The sequence below is a fragment of the Leguminivora glycinivorella genome, chromosome 5 (genome assembly GCF_023078275.1).
Source record: "Leguminivora glycinivorella isolate SPB_JAAS2020 chromosome 5, LegGlyc_1.1, whole genome shotgun sequence".
NCBI classification, from domain to species: domain Eukaryota; kingdom Metazoa; phylum Arthropoda; class Insecta; order Lepidoptera; family Tortricidae; genus Leguminivora; species Leguminivora glycinivorella.
Genome location: NC_062975.1, coordinates 2,081,552 through 2,103,548, shown reverse-complemented (window position 1 = coordinate 2,103,548; position 21,997 = coordinate 2,081,552). Strand labels below are relative to the sequence as shown.

The following is a 21,997-nucleotide window of genomic DNA, read 5'->3' as shown; positions in this document are numbered from 1 at the left end:
CACGGAACGCACGTTCGCACTTTCTATAAATTTAAACATTATTATGGTTAAATTCACTTAATAACATGTTTTTTTTAATATCATAAATTAATAAATTTTTTTTCCATGTAAAAAAAAATATATTTTTAAGTGTAAGTAGTTATAACAAAACTTATAATAAAAATTGTATACATACTATATTACTTTCTATTGTTAAATTACGTTGCGAGTTTTTTTAAGATTCATATGCGATGTCAACGTGTGGAATGGCTAATAATGCTTAGTTAAATAGACATCATGAATAAAATAGGACAATCTTACACAGATCTTATTGATTAAGTCCCACGGAAAAATCCAATAAGGCTTGTGATGCTGAAGGCTTAAACAAAAATATATAAATACTGTATATATACCTAGAAAGTACCCAAGACTTGAATATATAGTATAACATTTTATCTGAGAATTAATTCGTTTTAATCCATAGGCAACCCTATCATCCGACGCTGCGCACGTGCGGCTCGTTTCTTTGTTAGAATTTTGTAGGCATTTAAAAAGGCGGCATTTCGTGAACATCAAAGCAGTGGGCCTTCTGTACTTGTACTATTATATATTCTGTGCTAGAACCAATATTTTAGTTGGAAAGTATTTTTAAATAGATTTCATGGGCCGTTTTGTAAATACCTCGTAAACGGTGGCCCACAGCTAAATAAAATGTCCACGAGAAAAAATCTACATAAAATTTCCTATAAGAAAGGTTACTGCAGTTATAGGTTACTACAGTTTAAATCCACATCCACATCACTTTTTTCTGAACTCATTTTGAAGCTGAAGATTTTTGGTTTAGCAGGATAAACTAAGGAAAATTGTCCCCAGCGTTTTTGGGTCGACACTATAATCAAATGATGCCTTTTGAAGAGGTAATACCCTGCAGAAAGTTTCATCCCCCTGTTACCCCCTGGGGGTGAAAAATACCCGATTAACCTCAAAACTGTTTTATTTATTTTCTCCGAAACTACAAAAGTTCCTAATTTAAAATTTTGTACAAACATTAATGGCACTGAAAGCTTTGTGTAAAAAAAATATGACCCTTCTAACCATAAAAATTCTTAAAAAAAAAATTGAACAAATTTTTTAATCAACCTGTATAACAAGTTCGGCTCTTGGTACAAACACTATATTTATTTAAAATATGAACCAATTTATATTGTGCACCATACAAAAGTTTCATTAACCTAGTCCAGAAGGAACATATGAAAATATAATATGAATTGGCTCTTTGGTGCCTACTATTCTCTAACAAACTCCTACATAGAGATTTGCATTATACCGGGTGGGCCCTCTATTATTAACAAAAGCAAAAAATTACACTGTAGACCATCACTTCTTAAATTGACCAACATTTTTTTAGCCTCTTTTAAAAATTATGAAATCTTTAAAAATACTTAATCATACAAAACAAATATACAGAGTGTCCCACGGTTGTGCAAATGAAAATATCACAGATAGAATATTTTGCTACAATAAGACTTTATTTTATTTTTAAAACTTAGTAAAACTGCATTAATAGATTTTTAAATAATTACATAGTTAATTCGGGAATCGAACCCGCTACACGAGAAAAAAAAATACCCTGTAGCTTTGTCACAGCGATCGAAAGGCTTTATCATAAATATATTTTTTTCTAAATAGCATAGTGTCAGAAATAAAAGCAATACCCTAACTTTTGAAATTTTACATCGCATAGGTACTCGTAGCCGTGCAAGGCCTTAAATTTTATCCATACAATTTGTCAAAAAAATAATCAAAAATAAAAAAGTAATAATAATTCATAAATTCATAATACTGTAGTGTTTGTACCAAGAGCCGAACTTGTTATACAGGGTGATTAAAAAAAAATTAAAATTTTTTTTAAAGAATTTTTATGGTTAGAAGGGTCATATTTTTTTTTCACATAGCTTTTAGTGCCATTAATATTTGTACCAAATTTGGTATTAGTAACTTTCGTAGTTTCGGAGAAAATAAATAAGACAGTTTTGAGGTTAATCGGGTATTTTTCACCCCCAGGGGGTAACAGGAGGATGAAAATTTCTGCAGGATATAACCTCTTCAAAAGTCATCATTTGATTATAGTGTCGACCCAAAAACCTTGGGTCCAATTTTTCTTAGCTTATCCTTTGAAAAGCATAGGTATTTGATAAATCCGAGCAAACATAGGTATATTTTTTTAATTTCCGCGCTTAAACTTTTTTTGAAATCTTTTTGAGGCAAAGTTTTAACCGGTGACGTTTACCGCATTATAGTCTGGCAAAAAAAAGTAGAAATTAATAGGGGGTGCCACAGTCTATGTAATCCGTTATGCATGTTTTTTTTTCTGATGATAGCGTTGTCTTAACGTTGTAATATTTATATATTCTGTGACGTTGTGTCAGAATTTGACGTTTAGAAACAAACGACTGGTGCATTGGAGGCTTACACCGTGTCTTGCGTGGGCGACGATCGCGCGACCGTCGCCGTCGCGTCTCATCGCATCGTCTACTTCCATATCGATAAGGTTTGAATTCGTATCCGTCGCATCGCTGTCGTCCCCGCAAGCCACGGCGTAAGGTCTGCAATGTACATACTATAAAATTCCATTACATATCATCCTCACTCAGCGTACCTGATACGTAGTACTTCCCGACCTAATTTGAAGTACGTCATGATAAAATTTCATTGCAAGTTTGAGAAAAGTGATTTTTTAAAGCATGTAAAAAATCATAAAAAATATTCCTTTTTTTTTAATATGGCTCTTACGAATAGAGATATACACTATGTAACATAATTGCCGAAGATAAATCCTACGGCTTATACATTACCTTATATAGTACCTTTAATTTTCATGGTGTTTATTTTAAAAAAAGGAAGTGGTATTCGTAACCGCTATTCGATACCGGTTATGCTCTTAAATGGATCACCGGCATTAATGTTACATCCTGTATAATTGAAGCACCGATGACCGTTTGTCTTATAATTCTATCTGAAGTGCAAATTTAGGAGTTTCAACTCAAAACTTAAAATCGATGAAAACTGTGTGGAGCCCTTAGTATAGCAAATTTTTGTAGATTTTTTCTGCATCAGACCAATTCTTGCTTGAAGCCACTCTGCGAGTTATTTACGTTTACGAGTTATTTACGATAAACGAACCATATAATCGTTCTTAAAAAACAATCCTAGTCCTACTAAATTATCTACCAATGCCAATTACATTCACATTAATAAAATCACTCCTCTTGAAGTGGAGCGCAGCATAGCCAGTCTCAAACCTCTGAGCTCCCCTGGTCCAGACAGAATTCCATTCTATATCTTGAAGGGTTGCCAGGAGTGCTTGATAGCACCGGTAACTTATATCTTCAACCAAATTCTGCATTCTGGAGAATATCCTTCTCAATGGAAGGTCACTCGTGTGATACGGCCAACGTGGAAAATCACCTACCCCACCCGTTCCGGGGTCAGTCAGGGCTCTATCTGGGTCCTCTGCTCTTTGGCGTTATGGTCAATGATCTGGCTTTGGTGCCTAAGCATGCGCAATGCCTACTCTATGCTGACGACCTGAAACTGATTTACAGGGTCCAGGAAGAGTGTGACTCACAATCTTTACAAAGTGATATTGATCGGGTTTATGAATAGAGTCTTGTAAACAAACTTCAGTTCAATGTTGACAAGTGTGCGGTTATTACTTTTTGTTAAGCGCGTAGTCCCCTGTGTAGGCAGTATCTCCTGGGGTGGAAACCCATCGCCCGTGTCACATCGATACAGGACTTGGGGGTTGTTTTAGATTCCCACCTTAACTTTCATGAGCACATGACAATGCTTGCTGCAGACTGTTACCGCAGGCTTGGTTTTGTTGTCCGCAACGCCAAAGAATTTGACGATCCCAGGGATATAAAGCTTCTTTATACTGCCCTAGGGAGAAGTAAGCTTGAGACAGCCTCAGCCGTTTGGAATCCCCATGAAGCGTCCTACATCTTGCTGCTCGAAAAGGTCCAAAAAATATTTTTGCTTTTCTTTTATAAAAAAATGTACGGGTATTACCCATTCTTGTACCTAACAAAATTCGATTTGGGGACGTTGGGTTTCTTCTCGTTAGAAGTTACGCTTAATGTCGTGCTGATGTCTGTTGCATGTGGTATTTTGAAGGGGGAGTCAGATTGCCCGGTTTTAGTATCCCAGCTGGTTCGTCTATTTGTTCCCCCTGTGACGAAATATGCTTTTCGTGAATATAAGCGCCCCCTACTGGTGGTGCCGGTCGCTCGGACCGTGTATCGCCGCAATTCACCGCTAGTTCGTGCACTGCAAATGGTGAATGAGTTTTTAGAAGTGGCACCTAATGTTGATATTCTTGCGAGCAGATGGGCGTTTATACGTGACGAATGCATGAGGTTTTGTGTGGGATTGGATGCTAGGCCTTCATCTGATATTTATTAGTTATGTTATGCTAATATGTTTTGATTTTGCTGTTTATTTAATATTTAATTTTGTGTTACTTGTTGTAATGTTTATTTAAAATTCACGGTGCTTTAGTTTTGTATACTGTCATACTGTGTAATTTTATTTTTGTAAATAAATAAATAAATAAATAAATCTATTTCAATATTGATCCTAGCGAAAAAACGTATATAACTTTTATTGTAGCAAATTTTATGTTTGTTATTCCCGTTGAAGATTTTTTTAGCTGTGGACCACCGTTTTCGAGTTATTTGCAAAAAATGGCTCGTGTAAAATATTTAAAGTACTGTCCTACTAACATATTGATCCTAACGAAAAATTTTACATAACGTTTCTTGTAGGAAATATTATATAGATTACTTCTGTTTAATATTATTTCTGGTTATGGGGCACCGTTTTTGATGTTATCAACAAAAAGCGGCCCATGTAATCTATTAAAAAATACTTACCCACTAAAATATTGATTCTAGCGAAAAAAACGTATAGAACCTTTCTTGTAGGAAATTTTATGTAGTTTTTTTCTCGTGAACATTTTATTTAGCTGTGGACCACCGTTTACGCGGTATTTACAAACAACGGCCTATGAAATCTATTTAAAAATACTTTCCAACTAAAATATTGATCCTAGCGAAAAATCTTAGAGAACCTTTCTTGTAGGAAATATTATGAAGATTCATTCTGTATAACATTAAATTTGGCTGTGAGCCACCGATTTCGGGTTAATAACAAAAAACGGCCCATGTGATCTATTTAAAAATACTTTCCAACTAAAATATTGATTCTAGCGAAAAATGTTATAGAACCTTTCTTGTAGGAAATATTATGTGGATTCATTCTGTGTAACATTTTTATTGGCTGTGAGCCACCGATTTCGAGTTATTAACAAAACACGGCCCATGAAATCTATTTAAAAATACTTTCCAACTAAAATATTGATCCTAGCGAAAAATCTTATAGAACCTTTCTTGTAGGAAATATTATGATAATTAATTCTGTGTAACATTATTTTTGGCTGTGAGCCACGGTTTTCGAGTTATTAACAAAAAACGGCCCATGTAATCTACTTAAAAAAACTTACCCATTAAAATATTGATCCTAGCGAAAAATCTTATAGAACCTTTCTTGTAGGAAATATTATGTAGATTAATTCTGTCTAACATTGTTTTTGGCTGCGAGCCACCGTTTTTGAGTTATCAACAAGAAACGGCCCATGTAATCTATTTAAAAATACTTTCCAACTAAAAAAATGATCCTAGCGAAAAAACTTATATAACCTTTCTTATAGGAAATTTTATGTAGATATTTTCTGTTTAACATATTTTTTTGCTGTGGGCCCCCGTTTACGAGGTATTGATGAAAAACGGAGCATGTAATCGATTAAAAAAAACTTTCTTACTAAATTATCCATTTATATATTGATCCTATCGAAAAAACGTACATAACCTTTCTTGTAGGAAATTTTATGTAGATATTTTCTGTTTAACATATTTTTTTGCTGTGGGCCACCGTTTACGAGTTATTTACGAAAAACTAAAAAAATGACTTTCAAGATCGAATGGCAGGGTACGGACCCCACCTCATGTCATGGCATTATTTTTCCATTGCTATTTAGACCCTCATCTTTCACTGGTAAAAATGACAGACTGCCTCAAGAACCTTTTTTGGAATTTTTTTTTTACCACTTTGCACCGTTCTGGCACGGTGAAGGACCCGGCCAAATGATCTGGCATAAATACTATGCGACTTCTGAGGAACTCTATTTTCACTTTTTAATAATTCCAGGTTGCCTCAAACACCTTTTTTGGGCCTCAAAAAATTAAATCTTTAAAAATTCATAGCTCGATAAAGCCCCGCTCCCCAGCTGCCAGACTTGCAGACCTGATGTTGGCTATGATCAGAGAATCATCTGAGCACCTTTCCAGGTTGCCTCAAGGACCTACTCCAAAATCCTGCCAGCTCTTGGACCATAAGCTTTTGTTTCAAAGTCGTTTATTATAGGTATTCATCTTCTGAAGCTTATAATTAACGCTCGCGATGAAGCCCTTGCCCAACAGATGCTTAAGGCCCTACATGATAATTATGATATCTCACTTGCGTATTCCGATTGACCTATTAGTATAGTAACAGTCAATTACCGTATTTTGCGTAACGAGCTAGCTTTAATTGGCAATTGAAAAAGTTGAGATTTATTGACGATCAAAGGTTCCTTCAAGCGTTTCCTTGACCGGTATGAAATCATCGGTGTTGCGCGCTAACGATGTTTGCTCTGGTGCTGCCCTTCACTCGAGCGCTCTCCCACGTCGTTATGCAATGATAGGGCTGCAGCCTGCAGGCCCGGCGGCGGCTCCTGGGGACCCTGATACCGGTCCCACTCATAATTAGCTCTAGTTTATGTCTCTGACGATTATGATGTCAGACGCGGAGGCGGCGCTGCTGCGTTGGGATCTTGTTGCAATTGCTGCAAGAAAGCAGGCAATGCAAGACCAATGTAATTGAGCTCGTGTGTGTGTGGATTGAGTGAGCACCTTCCGAAAATAAAAAAAAATATGCTGATCATTTAGTAAAAGTTCTAAAACAATTGTAAAACGAATCTCTGAATTTGTAAAAAGATAAATCAAAAGATACAGCCATTAACATGTGCTCACTCAGTTCTCACAAACTACCAACGAAAACAGTGAATATATTCATTTAACATATAATATTTATATACTAACATTTAGTAAAAAATAGGCCAACCTACCTCTATAAATATTAGATCACCTAGTGACGTATTAAATTTTTTACAATTAGTTTCTTATGCTCACTCAATCCACACACTTTTGAAAAGCCGAATTTTGATGAAAAACATAAGATTTAGACCGCTATTATATGTGTATAGTTTAGTAAAAGTGAAATGGAAATTTGTAAAATACAAAACGAACCACTAACGTGTCAGGTTTTTTAATAATAAATTTTTGTAAGTGCTCACTCAGTCCACACGTTTTGAGAAAGTTAAAAATGTAAATATCTTACGATTTGTTGCTACAAATCGTAAGATATTTACATTAGAAACACCCTAAGACACTCGAAAGTACTTCAACATTTAGTAAAAATTTTTACTAAATATCCACCATCTAATATTTTATATTCGTTGTCTGGTTTTAAAGATATTCAGACATAACTTTTCTCATACAAATGTATCAAGTAGGGTGACCACACTATGTCGGCTCCTGATTTTCCCCACCTTCCCATTGTCATATTGAGATTGGGGAGTTTCGTTCAATTTTGATAATAGTTTACCGGATTTGTAAGTGGGAGGGAGAAAAGAATAACTATTTCTCGCTCCCACTTACAAATCCGGTACGCTCATCTGTTAGCGCGATTAGATTACCAGGTTCTGGTTTCTTACTAGTGAAGTATTATATTCTTTGTTTCTTACCAATTATCATTCATGTCCTTTTTAATGCATGCATGTCGATATGGTTATTATCCTGACGTCGATAAAAATTACACAATACACATCATCACTAGGCCAAGAACATAACCTAAAAACAGTTTGCAGATGGATAATTAATATGGTATTAGTTTAATATTATCAAAATTGAACGAACGAAACTCCCCAATCTCAATATGACAATGGGAAGGTGGGGAAAATCAGGAGCCGACATAGTGTAGTCACCCTACTTGATACATTTGTATGAGAAAAGTTATGTCTGAATATCTTTAAAACCAGACAACGAATATAAAATATTAGATGGTGGATATTTAGTAAAAATTTTTACTAAATGTTGAAGTACTTTTGAGTGTCTTAGGTGCTACAAATCGTAAGATATTTACATTTTTAACTTTCTCAAAACGTGTGGACTGAGTGAGCACTTACAAAAATTTATTATAAAAAAACCTGACACGTTAGTGGTTCGTTTTGTATTTTACAAATTCCCATTTCACTTTTACTAAACTATACACATATAATAGCGGTCTAAATCTTATGTTTTTCATCAAAATTCGGCTTTTCAAAAGTGTGTGGATTGAGTGAGCATAAGAAACTATTTGTAAAAAATTTAATACGTCACTAGGTGATCTAATATTTATAGAGGTAGGTTGGCCTATTTTTTACTAAATGTTAGTATATAAATATTATATGTTAAATGAATATATTCACTGTTTTCGTTGGTAGTTTGTGAGAACTGAGTGAGCACATGTTAATGGCTGTATCTTTTGATTTATCTTTTTACAAATTCAGAGATTCGTTTTACAATTGTTTTAGAACTTTTACTAAATGATCAGCATATTTTTTTTTATTTTCGGAAGGTGCTCACTCAATCCACACACACACATTGAGCTCATAGCTCCCATTGCGCTCTCAATGTCACCGTTATATTGGTTCGCTTGATAATTCAGATCGTCCGCTCTTAGTAAGCATTAGGAATACTCTGTCGCAGTTGCACCGCACACCGCTTCGCCAGTTAACTAATGTCGCCCCACTAATGTCTTGATTTATGCTTTCGGCCCTAGGTTCGTTCACTTTACTCGCAGAGAATTCTAATTAAATCGGTTCTGGACTCTGTGACATCCTTAAGTTCTGAAGGGGATTTAACAGTAAATGCTTTTCACTAGCAGTGCCACTTTACAGAGATCAAAGTTTAAACTTTACGCCTCGGGTTCCTGCTTGACGCGTAATTGAAATATGATCTCAGCATTATGTACAGACAGACTCGATGGATCTCTGTTACAAAGACAAACATCAATCGATCAATCTTCGTGGCTCCTTGGATGTTTTGTTTACATTTTGACATTGCAAAATCCATGATCCGTTATCACCCCGACTAAGCATATTCATGACAACTCTACGTAAATTAATGAAGGAAACATAAATGTCTAAGGTGTTATATAAATCAATTATGATTAAGTTTATATATCTGAAAGTAGTCCTAAAGCTATTATAGTTAATAGTTCTTGGACGTATCAGTGATCGTTGGATATGAATTATTGCAGTTTGATAGCACGTTTGATACTTCTCACCTAGATACATTGATATTATTTAATTTACCGGCTTCTGTTATAAAACAGAAAGGTTTAACGTCCTCCATCTGAGGTACCTACTAGACTACTCGTGTTAGGTTAGAAGTTTATTGCCTCTTGCTTTATTTTATAGTTTGTCATTAAATAATGATTAATGATTAGTCATTTGCAAATTAATGCAGATTAAGTAGGTAAATCTTATAATAAAAATATAAATCGGCGGGTACGAACATTTACTCTCAATGCCGCGAATTTTATAGATTTTTAAACGTTTATTGCTCTCAGCCGGATTGACTGTCGATTTTTAGCAATATCACCTATTCCTATGATTCCAAATACACACTTAGTCGTACAACTAAATGAAAATTAATCTCTATAAACCTTTGTAGGCAAATTTATTTAGCTATACTTAATATATGAAATCATGCATGAATATTTCTACCATATCAATGTACCCGTTGCATTTCCCTAAGTATGTAAAAACTATAAGTTACAATTAACTGCGTATTGTAACTTGAATCTGTTTATTCAAGATCCGACATAAATAAGTACCTATAATGCAAAGTTAACTTGATTTATAATGTACTAAATGGCAATACGATTGATAGATGGTCTTGACATCCAGAATCGCGTCAGTTTTGATGAACGGCTGTGATGAGTCCTTTGCCCTTCCTGCGGAAATATATTACCTAACGTATATGAATATTGTTCAACATTTACGTCAATACGGGCAAGAGTGTTATAAATGGAGGCCTGGCCAAGATGGGTAATCATTTGCCAATTGCTTTACGACAACGAAAGTCTTTCTGTCTCTTTATTACTCTTCCGTATCAAAAAATATTTTATGTATTGTTAGTTTAGTTAAGAAGCAAAAAGTAGAAATCGCTATAAATTTGAAATATGTTCTTTGATATGGTCGATACCATTACCATGTCAAACAACATATACTAAAAGTTGGAAGCGATTGACCCGATGATCTCAAACCAGACCTGCCTGGAGATAGCGACGTAGGCAAGATATAGCAAAATGACACGATAAAACATGCAAAAATTTTTATTACGGAACTAAACTATCTCTCACCGTTTACCATACATCGGGTGACAGAGCATTAATCAAAAAGTTCATATCTACACTCGAGCATTTGTTTTGTATTGTGTTGTGATATATACCGTTTATTCGATATTTGTAGGTCGTGTTTGCAATTGTAGCCTCTGCGGTCTTCCTCCAGTAAATCCTTGTTTAACCGTGACGGGACGCATGACCTTTAGCCCCTTTTACCGCGACGTCTATTACAATTGGTAATATAAATCTTCTGATTTTTTATTTATTTTCTGCTTAGAACCCTTTACATAAGTTATTACGAATTGACCATTATTATTTTTGAACGTTTTCGTAATTGTAGAGTTTTATTAGTTATGTTAAAAATTTTCCTTTCTTCGAGTTGTACATTATATTAAAAGTAAAAAAAAAGTAACTACAGCGAGCTTCATAATTTCATGCACTCTTCAGGTAGACGTATACTTATACTTTGATGTCGGTTTCTAATCTAAACCGCGGACTATTTCGAGAACACTAAAGTTTAAACAGTCAGATAAGTTTGATTGACCTGATATTGATTTTCAAGTTCACGGATGATGAGAACTGCAAAATTCGTTTTCATAATGCTCGTGTACTTGTACAAATTTGTACCCATTTATGGTATAAACATTTAAATATATGTACGTAATTAGATTTTGCTTCATTAACGTTGTAGTTATCCACCCCATCATCCACAATTTATTACAGTGCAGAGTGCAGTAAAATGCAACCCTGAACCGCAATTGGACGGTGTTATGGAATAGCGAACTAAGCGCCAAAATCCGAAAAAAAAGTTATGAATGCAGTTCGGATATAAATGTGATAATCTATAGTATTGATTATTTCTTTGTTGAAAAATCATGCTTACAGCCTTATTTTAAGGGGTAGAATCAAGCGACACGTTAAAATTTGTATGGCCCTGTGTACTAAGTCGTTACGTAAAAACGAATTGAACGCCAAATTTACTTTTACAAATTATAATAAGCGTATATTCTAAATCGCAAAATCGAGTTAAACGCCATAAAGATGTTATTAATTCGTTTTGGTTTAAATTTTTGATGATTTATAAACGCAATATCGATTTAACCGCCCTATTGGTGTCGTTTAATTCGTTGTTACATATTTGAAATTGCAGGATATTTCGCTTAATGAGAACTAAGTATCAAGAGGTTTTGTTATATCATAATATCTTATGTGTGTAATCCTGGCTAGTACTAATGAATTATTATTAGTTACAATGCCAATTTTGCCATATATATGCTGATTGTTTTGATATTTATTAAAAAAAGTTGATTGCAGAACAAAACTAAATTGTTAGACAGATTAGTCCTAATCATTGTGAAGGAAAATATTGTTGTTAATTTATTTACAATAGCACTATTTACTCAAATATATGGAATTTTATTTTATTCCAGTATTCACTTTACTTCTAACAATTTGCATTAAAGAATCAAGCGACAAAATATGTCTCATAATACGCTACGGCGAAATAAATTAACGTCATCGCAGTATCAGTTCAATAAAGAATCAAGCGGAAAAACGTTAATAACTTCGAAACTTGAATAGGTATGGTGTTATTTTTTTTATCAATTTAAATTACGAACACTTTTATAGGTTCAATGTCAAAATTAACTTTTTTGCTTCATAAATGAACTTACAACAACTGATTCAAATTTCAAATCTTTCTAGCTCATTTTCTCGATTTCAACTAACTGTCGCTTGATCACTTATTCCATAACACTGTCCAATTATAATTACATTTTTATAGCGCCATTCTAAATCTAAATCCACTTTTCTTCATAATTGCACGATCCTATTTATTATAATTAAAGTATTATACTTATTTGACTAACCTCAAATTAAGATTCCAATTAATACACATTAACATCTACAATAATGTCGTTTCCTAATAAGGTCGTCATAATTTAGCGGTTGCAGATAAAAGCCAATTTTATTGCTCGAGGCTTACGATGCATAATTATGAATATGAATCTTTAATAATGACTTTGTTTATGTTTTATGCTAAGTGGATTTCATAAGGAAAATTATAAATAATATTTTTTCCTGATTAATATCAAAAGGTGTGTCATGTCATAACACAATCCTTGTCTTAGTAACCAAACTACTGTATTTTATATACTGATTCGGTAATCTGGGTGGGTGCTTTAACTTTTTTTTTATTTACACTAAAAAAAATTACTTACCAAAATATATAATGTTAATATATACTGTAGAGTAAACTTTTCCTTAAAATTAACGTAAACCAAACAATAGATATTCGCACGTCGGATGCGCAACAAACCACACAGCGATAAGATAACACACCTAGGGTTGCTTCAGACGCAGGTTATCCTAGGGCTCACGATCACTGTCACTCATCACACGTGAACTCGCGCGGCGGGTGGGAAGGTGGCGCGACAGGTGCGCGCGCCGCAGCATCCGCAGCGGCTGTGCGCTGGCGCCGGCCGCCGCCGCGCGGGCGCACGATACGCGCCACGCCCCGTGCGTGCGACTCCCCGCCCGCCTGAAGCCTGAACTTGCAGTTTTCAAGGGCTTTTTCACGCTGTAGATTTCAGATGGACCTCTTGGTATCTTAACATCCATACTATCCATACTAATCCATACTAATATTATAAATGCGAAAGTAACTCTGTCTGTCTGTCTGTCTGTCTGTCTGTCTGTCTGTCTGTCTGTCTGTCTGTTACGCTTTCCCGCTTAAACCACGCAACCGATTTTGATGAAATTTGGAACAGACAATCTTTAGACCCTGAGACAGAACATAGGCTACTTTTTATTTCGAAAAAAAGGGATGAAGGGGTTAAAAAGAGGTTGAAAGTTTGTATGGGATTTCTTAATTTTAAATGATAAAACCATGAAACTTTATATTTTAGCACTTGATAAGAAATCATTAAACATATATTTAAAGTCACATACAGGTCGAACGCGATTAATTAACATTATTTTTACCTTGTACTTGTGTACAAAGCGCGAGAACTTAAAGTGTTATATCATTAAACATCTTGATAAGGGATAGGGATAGGGATAGGGATAGCGATAGGGAAAGCGATAGGGATAGCGATAGGGATAGCGATAGGGATAGCGAAAGGGATAGCGATAGCAATAGCGTTAGCGATAGCGATACGGATACGGATAATATGGGTATCGTTAGAGGGATACGGATAATCGGTCGGCGGTCTCTTACAATCAATGTGCTCTAAGACGATCGTTGTTTGCTTGCTTGAAGATTACGTTTGCGATAAGTATAAGCAAAATGTAAAAAATTGTAAGGGATAATAGAAAAAAGTACTTTTTACCCACCGATCATAGTGTCGAAATACGGGCTATGTGGGATGTTTATAAAGGTTTCCCCAGCGTATATAGAATTACCTACGCTGTGGTCGATGTGTAATATTTCTACAATCATTGCAAGCAAAAGTATTATGTGCAATCGAAATAATCGCAGATAAATATATACCTACAGAGAAACCTACGGTCCCTACGGATCCAAATGAAAATCTTAATGAATACTTTTATTGCGCGGGCGAAGCCGCGGGTAAAAGCTAGTATAAAAATATACCTAATAATCATCTTCACAATGCAAAATATGTGGTTTCCGTGCCGCATAAGGACTCTTTCTTATGAATAATCTGTAATAACAAAGAATTAACTGTTGTTATTGCTGATGAAAACGTCCTTATTGCATTTGAAGCAAATATATTTGCTGTGTGAATGTGAAATGCCACAAATATATTTCTATACATACCTATATTCGTTGTGTGGAGAAGTTCTTGGTCAAGTTCATGCCATGATATCATAGTCGAGAAGCGATTTTATGTTTATGAGTGAATTGAGTTTTCGTCAATTCATTTTGTGCGTTGTTCGCTGAGTGATTTATTCAAACATATTCGACATCAGCATCAGGTGTTCGTTTAGAAATAAATGGCTAATTAGTTAATACTTACATATAATCCTGTAAAGTTAATAAGCAATTGGAAAGGTTAATGTCCTATTTAATTTTATGTGTATTGTGGTAGCTTTTATATAGAAACTTAATTACTAGGGTTTAACTACTGTAATTGCTTTACCAGGTTAGCGCCTTTCTAAAACATGTAGAAAGGGCTATAAAATAAACTCAAACCATACCAGACACACTTACTTTACACCTATAGAATGAGAGAACACAAGTCTGAGATTTGCTTACATATTTTCACTTGACGATTTTGAGTGCGTGAGAATCACCGCAGCAGTCGGAGCTCATAAATTGTAAATTGAATTCTACTAAATGAGTCCCTTGATTAGGCGCTAATTAAAAAACGCTGTATTGAATGTGAGTAAATAGGTATCCGTTTTATGGTGAAATGACGTCGCGTGTGAGCATGCGAGTCGACCCAAACACTTGTGTTGCATCATGTCGTAAATATTAAACTTCTCAAACGTTCCTTTCGATAAACGTAATCAATATTGGCTCTGTTGCCACTTTCAATGACATGCACGCTTTCCCTTCAATGTTTTCATTGGTGCAAATGCAAATATGCCTACTTATTTATAAGTAGCCATCATCAAGAACATAAGAATGTTTTGTATCAAACAACTTCCATATACGTATTCATAAAACTCAACACAATGCTTTAAGTATACCGGTGGTACTGAATTATCTGTAATGAATTTTGCTATGTACTTACTAAATTCATTGTATAAATATGTGTATTTGCTTCGTGCGAATACTTGGAAGGCTTACTTGAACCACTTATCGTGACAGACATCTTGACGTTATATTTGCATGAATGATATACTACTTAAGTGACATTTTTATATTTACATATTAAGCAAACTGCGAATGAAAAAGTAACAATTAGAAAGAGCAAAATGATGATTTTTTGCTACTGAAGGTCGAGGATCACACAAAAAGTAATTAGAAACCAGAAAAATCTGAGTCGTAGCTCAAGATCAGATTTGTGGCGAACCAAAGAGTCTACCGAAGTTTGCAAATTGGTGTGTGTGTGGATTGAGTGAGCACCTTCCGAAAATAAAAAAAAATATGCTGATCATTTAGTAAAAGTTCTAAAACAATTGTAAAACGAATCTCTGAATTTGTAAAAAGATAAATCAAAAGATACAGCCATTAACATGTGCTCACTCAGTTCTCACAAACTACCAACGAAAACAGTGAATATATTCATTTAACATATAATATTTATATACTAACATTTAGTAAAAAATAGGCCAACCTACCTCTATAAATATTAGATCACCTAGTGACGTATTAAATTTTTTACAAATAGTTTCTTATGCTCACTCAATCCACACACTTTTGAAAAGCTGAATTTTGATGAAAAACATAAGATTTAGACCGCTATTATATGTGTATAGTTTAGTAAAAGTGAAATGGGAATTTGTAAAATACAAAACGAACCACTAACGTGTCAGGTTTTTTTATAATACATTTTTGTAAGTGCTCACTCAGTCCACACGTTTTGAGAAAGTTAAAAATGTAAATATCTTACGATTTGTAGCACCTAAGACACTCGAAAGTACTTCAACATTTAGTAAAAATTTTTACTAAATATCCACCATCTAATATTTTATATTCGTTGTCTGGTTTTAAAGATATTCAGACATAACTTTTCTCATACAAATGTATCAAGTAGGGTGACCACACTATGTCGGCTCCTGATTTTCCCCACCTTCCCATTGTCATATTGAGATTGGGGAGTTTCGTTCAATTTTGATAATAGTTCACCGGATTTGTAAGTGGGAGCGAGAAAAGAATAACTATTTCTCGCTCCCACTTACAAATCCGGTACGCTCATCTGTTAGCGCGATTAGATTACCAGGTTCTGGTTTCTTACTAGTGAAGTAATATATTCTTTGTTTCTTACCAATTATCATTCATGTCCTTTTTAATGCATGCATGTCGATATGGTTATTATCCTGACGTCGATAAAAATTACACAATACACATCATCACTAGGCCAAGAACATAACCTAAAAACAGTTTGCAGATGGATAATTAATATGGTATTAGTTTAATATTATCAAAATTGAACGAACGAAACTCCCTAATCTCAATATGACAATGGGAAGGTGGGGAAAATCAGGAGCCGACATAGTGTAGTCACCCTACTTGATACATTTGTATGAGAAAAGTTATGTCTGAATATCTTTAAAACCAGACAACGAATATAAAATATTAGATGGTGGATATTTAGTAAAAATTTTTACTAAATGTTGAAGTACTTTCGAGTGTCTTAGGTGCTACAAATCGTAAGATATTTACATTTTTAACTTTCTCAAAACGTGTGGACTGAGTGAGCACTTACAAAAATTTATTATAAAAAAACCTGACACGTTAGTGGTTCGTTTTGTATTTTACAAATTCCCATTTCACTTTTACTAAACTATACACATATAATAGCGGTCTAAATCTTATGTTTTTCATCAAAATTCGGCTTTTCAAAAGTGTGTGGATTGAGTGAGCATAAGAAACTATTTGTAAAAAATTTAATACGTCACTAGGTGATCTAATATTTATAGAGGTAGGTTGGCCTATTTTTTACTAAATGTTAGTATATAAATATTATATGTTAAATGAATATATTCACTGTTTTCGTTGGTAGTTTGTGAGAACTGAGTGAGCACATGTTAATGGCTGTATCTTTTGATTTATCTTTTTACAAATTCAGAGATTCGTTTTACAATTGTTTTAGAACTTTTACTAAATGATCAGCATATTTTTTTTTATTTTCGGAAGGTGCTCACTCAATCCACACACACACTGCAAATTGTGATCATTTTTAGGGTTCCGTAGTCAACTAGGAACCCTTATAGTTTCGCCATGTCTGTCTGTCCGTCCGTCCGTCCGTCCGTCCGTCCGTCCGTCCGTCCGTCCGTCCGCGGATAATGTCTGTAACCGTTAGCACTAGAAAGCTGAAATTTGGTACCAATATGTATATCAATCACGCCAACAAAGTGCAAAAATAAAAAATGGAAAAAAATGTTTTATTAGGGTACCCCCCCTACATGTAAAGTGGGGGCTGATATTTTTTTCATTCCAACCCCAACGTGTGATATATTGTTGGATAGGTATTTAAAAATGAATAAGGGTTTACTATGATCGTTTTTTGATAATATTGATATTTTCGGAAATAATCGCTCCTAAAGGAAAAAAAAGTGCGTCCCCCCCCCTCTAACTTTTGAACCATATGTTTAAAAAATATGAAAAAAATCGTAAAAGTAGAACTTTATAAAGACTTTCTAGGAAAATTGTTTTGAACTTGATAGGTTCAGTAGTTTTTGAGAAAAATACGGAAAACTACGGAACCCTACACTGAGCGTGGCCCGACACGCTCTTGGCCGGTTTTTCTCTATCGCCTTAAATAATCTCAATCATCTCAACATCGGTGTTCGTAGTAGGAGGGCAAGGTTTTACCAGTACCTATTGGCGCCGGTGTTCTTTGCACAAGTTGATAAGACACTATTTTTTGATAAGAATTAGTGCTGGCAAATAATAGGATTAATTACATCGTGAAGCATGAAAACCTTGACGAAGTTCAAGTTTTCCAAGACCTGGTTCTTACTGACCATATGTTTTTAAGTAATCCTCACTAACGTCCGTGTGGCAAGTTTTATTGAATGGCATCGCCGTCCGTGCAATGGGGACTTGTAATATTGCAATTAGCCAATTACAATTTTCGATTACCGCGAACCGTGTCCACAGCCGGCTGCTCTCGACAGGTTTTGTAGGTTCTGCCTTACGGGAACAGAGCACGGGTGGCCAATTGGCCTTTCCTGGCGTTGGCTTCGTATGGGGTGCGCGAGCGCAGTCGAGTTAAAATCAGCGTCTTTTGAACTCCACTCGAGATTCTACCTGTGCGTAATCCTCATATACGAATCTTCTCATTTTTGTTAATTGTTACACTCCTCATTGGGTCTTCTTCCAAAGATTTAGGTGAACTGCTAACGTATAAGTATGTTTCTATTCACATCTATGTTACTTGTTACACCCTTTCCTGCGTCTTGTTCCTGAGATTCTGATAAGCTGATGGCTCCTTCATAATTAAAGTGCTCCCAAAAATGCACCCTGTTGTTCTTAATTAATTTCTAGGTAAAACTAGTCTAGAGCGCCTGAGTCGAATGCTTGCTTGAACTATGCAATCGCTGAGAACAGCCCCTGTAATGTAAACTCGCGTCTCTGTGGATTATTTATCGCGCATAATTATAACGCTGGAGATTGGAATATTAAATAATGTTAACACCATTATCGATGACATCGCGGCAGGGCTCAATTCGATATGTTTCAATGGTAACACGTGACATTGTCAACAGAATGTCTGCTTGCTTTACAGCTGTTTGCTCTTGAAAAGAGTTTTGTGGTTCTCTGGCACAAAATTGACGAATACAGCTTTGCGTTTAGCTGTACTTCGTGTCCCTTGCAGCCCATGGCATGGCGTCAGATAAATTTTGTTTTACTTTAGGCGCTATGCGGAAATTTCACAACCAGTATGTTTGTAATCCAACAACCTACGCATGTAGATAAAGTGGACATTTAACAGATTTCGGACAGAATTCGGATTCCAAGTCTATAAACGCTTTATGCAGGAATCCGTCCGTTTTATGATCGATGCGGTTTGTACTGCGGCTTTTACAACCATGTCCAATTGAAGTTACGAAGCTTAGATTGGACAGTTGAGATTGGAATGGAGATTGCTAGTTTTGTCGTGTTAATGAATACACTTGTGATTTATGAGCTATCTCAGGCTCTTAAAGCCGTAATAACTATAACAGTAAGCACTTACAGCGCCAATACAGTTATCCTCGTAATGCCAATCACAATTACCAACCTAGCGGGTGAATTTTTTCATCAGTATTATTTGAATGTTTTTAGCTGACTGCTATGAACCAAAAAAGGAGGGTTTTATTATGTTTGATCTGTACGTATGAATGGCCGTTTGGTCATCCCTAGTGTTTCCTAGTCAGTCTAGTCACTATATAAGAGTGAATCAATTTTGTCGAATTATTATTAATCACTGTCACCAGTAGGTTTGTATTTAAAAGGCGAGTGGCCAGTATTTGCAAATGTAGCAGATTACATCTTCTCTCCTGTGGATTTATAAGTCACGCGCCAGGGAGTTCGTGCCGTGAAATTGCTTTTATAACAGTCAATATCGTTACCTTTCGCATTGACTTGTATCTATTTATTGCTTGTATTGATCTAGTTTTTGCGGTCACGGGCAGCACTTTAAGTAAATGCAGTTTCAAATCTTAATGTCATGTAACTTTGTTTTGTGTTTTTATATTTGATTCCTTGCCACAATACACGTATACACGTAATGTTTCATCATAATTATGATAAAAATGAAATATGTAGGTACGCCTTAACACCTGTACTGCACTCACTCTTCGCTCTTTCTTTTTGTGTTCCTTGTTGTTGAAGTTTACATACACTCTAAAATATAAACTCTTCCAGGTTAGGTCCAGGTAGGTAAAAATACTTACTGAATTTAATTGGATATAATAGTCCATGGGCCAGCTGGTCCAATTTTGCCAAACGGTATAATTTGGGGGTACTAAGTTTCCTTTTTACAGCAGTTAGGTAGACTTATAAGGATGTTAAAAAACCATGATTGCCATCTCAAAATGGTAGCTAAACAAAATGGCCGCCAATCAAAGATGGCGGATATTGAGTTTTAAAAAATCGACCATAACTCCAGAAGTATTGGTCCGATTTCATTTTTATTTTTTTTAAACGAAAGCTCTTTTTGTGTACCTAAATACTTGTCATATTCATTGTTTCGCTAAATTCAACCATTGGTTAGTAATTAACGAAAAATGTAAAAAAAATCTCTTTTTTTCTAAGACTTTTTGTCAAAAATCATGTTTCTACAAAATACCTTGCATATTCTAATAAATATTTACATGCAGAAAAATAGTGCCATTAATCACCTTTAATTTGATGTATAAAAGATACAGATTTAATTTACAAAACCACATAGAGGCTTAAATTTAAAGCTGCCTTCGTTGAAATTCACCGTTGTGCATACAGTACTAAAAGCTTCAGGTTGGAGTGAATACAGTACTAAAAGATGTGTGCAGTTGGGGTGCATACAGTACTAAAAGATGTTATAGGTACAAATATACTGTTTTTAGTTTATTTTAGCAATTGTACAATTAGAATAATAGTTTTGAACATGATAGTATCCATGAGTTTGTAGATATTCAAGAGTACTAGGATAAAATTTGTTTAGATACCATAAAATATGTGCAACACACCTCAATGATGAAAATTAAGTATTTAAGTGTACTAGGTATATGACTAATATGTGTCGAGACTGTCAAGATAGAACCATTAACCTTTTGACCGCCACGGACGGCCACGGTGGTCACTGGAAATTCTTGCCAAGGACGCCAACGATACGGACATACGGACGGATAATTTCGCTCATATATTCGCGAATTCGCAATGCAATTCTGTTGCGATTGTGCCTGGGAGACGGAATACTCCGTCATCATCTTGCGTTTAAGGGTTAAGATCGTATTCCGGATTGAAAATCGTTCCGCATTCAAGGACTCTCAGATTTGAAAAAAAAAACCTACGCACAAGCGGGTTAGTGAAGAGCACCCCCAGAATTCGGGCAAACTTTAGAAATGTTTTTTAGTACAGCATTCCTCACCTATATTTCATTCCTTACAGCATTCATTCCTTACCTATATTTTACCGATTACTAAACAACGAAGCCGTGAAATACCGGATGGACAAACTTTGAGACATTTATCAGCGCTTAAAGTAGAGCCAAATATTATTAACATGACTGTATTTTTGGTCATTACCGAACGAAAAACGTTAGAAGACGTTAATAACAGACGTTTTAATTACCCACGTGAGTTGAATTTTCATAAAAGGTGTACCAAAATGCGAATGTTTCTATGCAACCTGCTATTGAATCAGAAGAAAAGTTAGCACCCGTATCGACGAATCTTAATTAGTAGAGAGGAACTCCGGGGTTATGCAATCTGGCCAAGTTTTTAAACAGTAAGGCATTTATAAAAGCCTCAATAGGGATGATAGATGTATGAATGTATGCCTCAATTATCTTCGATATGCGGATAACATCAAAGAAGCACATGTTCCCCGTCAGATGCTGGAGGAACTGTATGCCGTCGGTGAGTGTTGGGTTAAAGTAGTTAAACATGTCAACGTACAAATTGAATGTTACGGCAAGGACAGGCTTATCCAAAGCTCCATATTTCAGCCTTTATAACAAGTAACAGAGGACAAGTTATCCGGAACAACAAATAAAGCTTGGGTTAAGGAATGCCATAAACGACTAACGGAGGTAAGTCATAATAACAAAATCATCCTTCAATGGACCAAAGGACAAAGTGGATCTCGAGATGATGATGCGGCCTACGAGCTGGCCGTCTGGCTACTAGCTGGGGTCGACTGCCGATTCTCCCG

The 21,997-nt window shown here is 35.2% G+C and overlaps 2 protein-coding genes across 2 annotated transcripts in view; one reads left to right on the top strand and one right to left on the bottom strand.

Annotated features, from left to right (window-relative positions):
* Positions 1-13,040, bottom strand: part of LOC125226308 — a 41,944-nt gene extending 28,904 nt beyond the window's left edge. Inside the window, exon 1 of the mRNA XM_048130247.1 lies at positions 12,868-13,040. The gene's annotated coding sequence lies outside the window, so the exon portion shown is untranslated. The remainder of the gene's footprint in view (positions 1-12,867) is intronic.
* LOC125226429 (Golgi-associated PDZ and coiled-coil motif-containing protein-like) overlaps positions 1-21,997 on the top strand; it is a 96,576-nt gene that overhangs the window by 35,404 nt on the left and 39,175 nt on the right. The window lies entirely within an intron of this gene.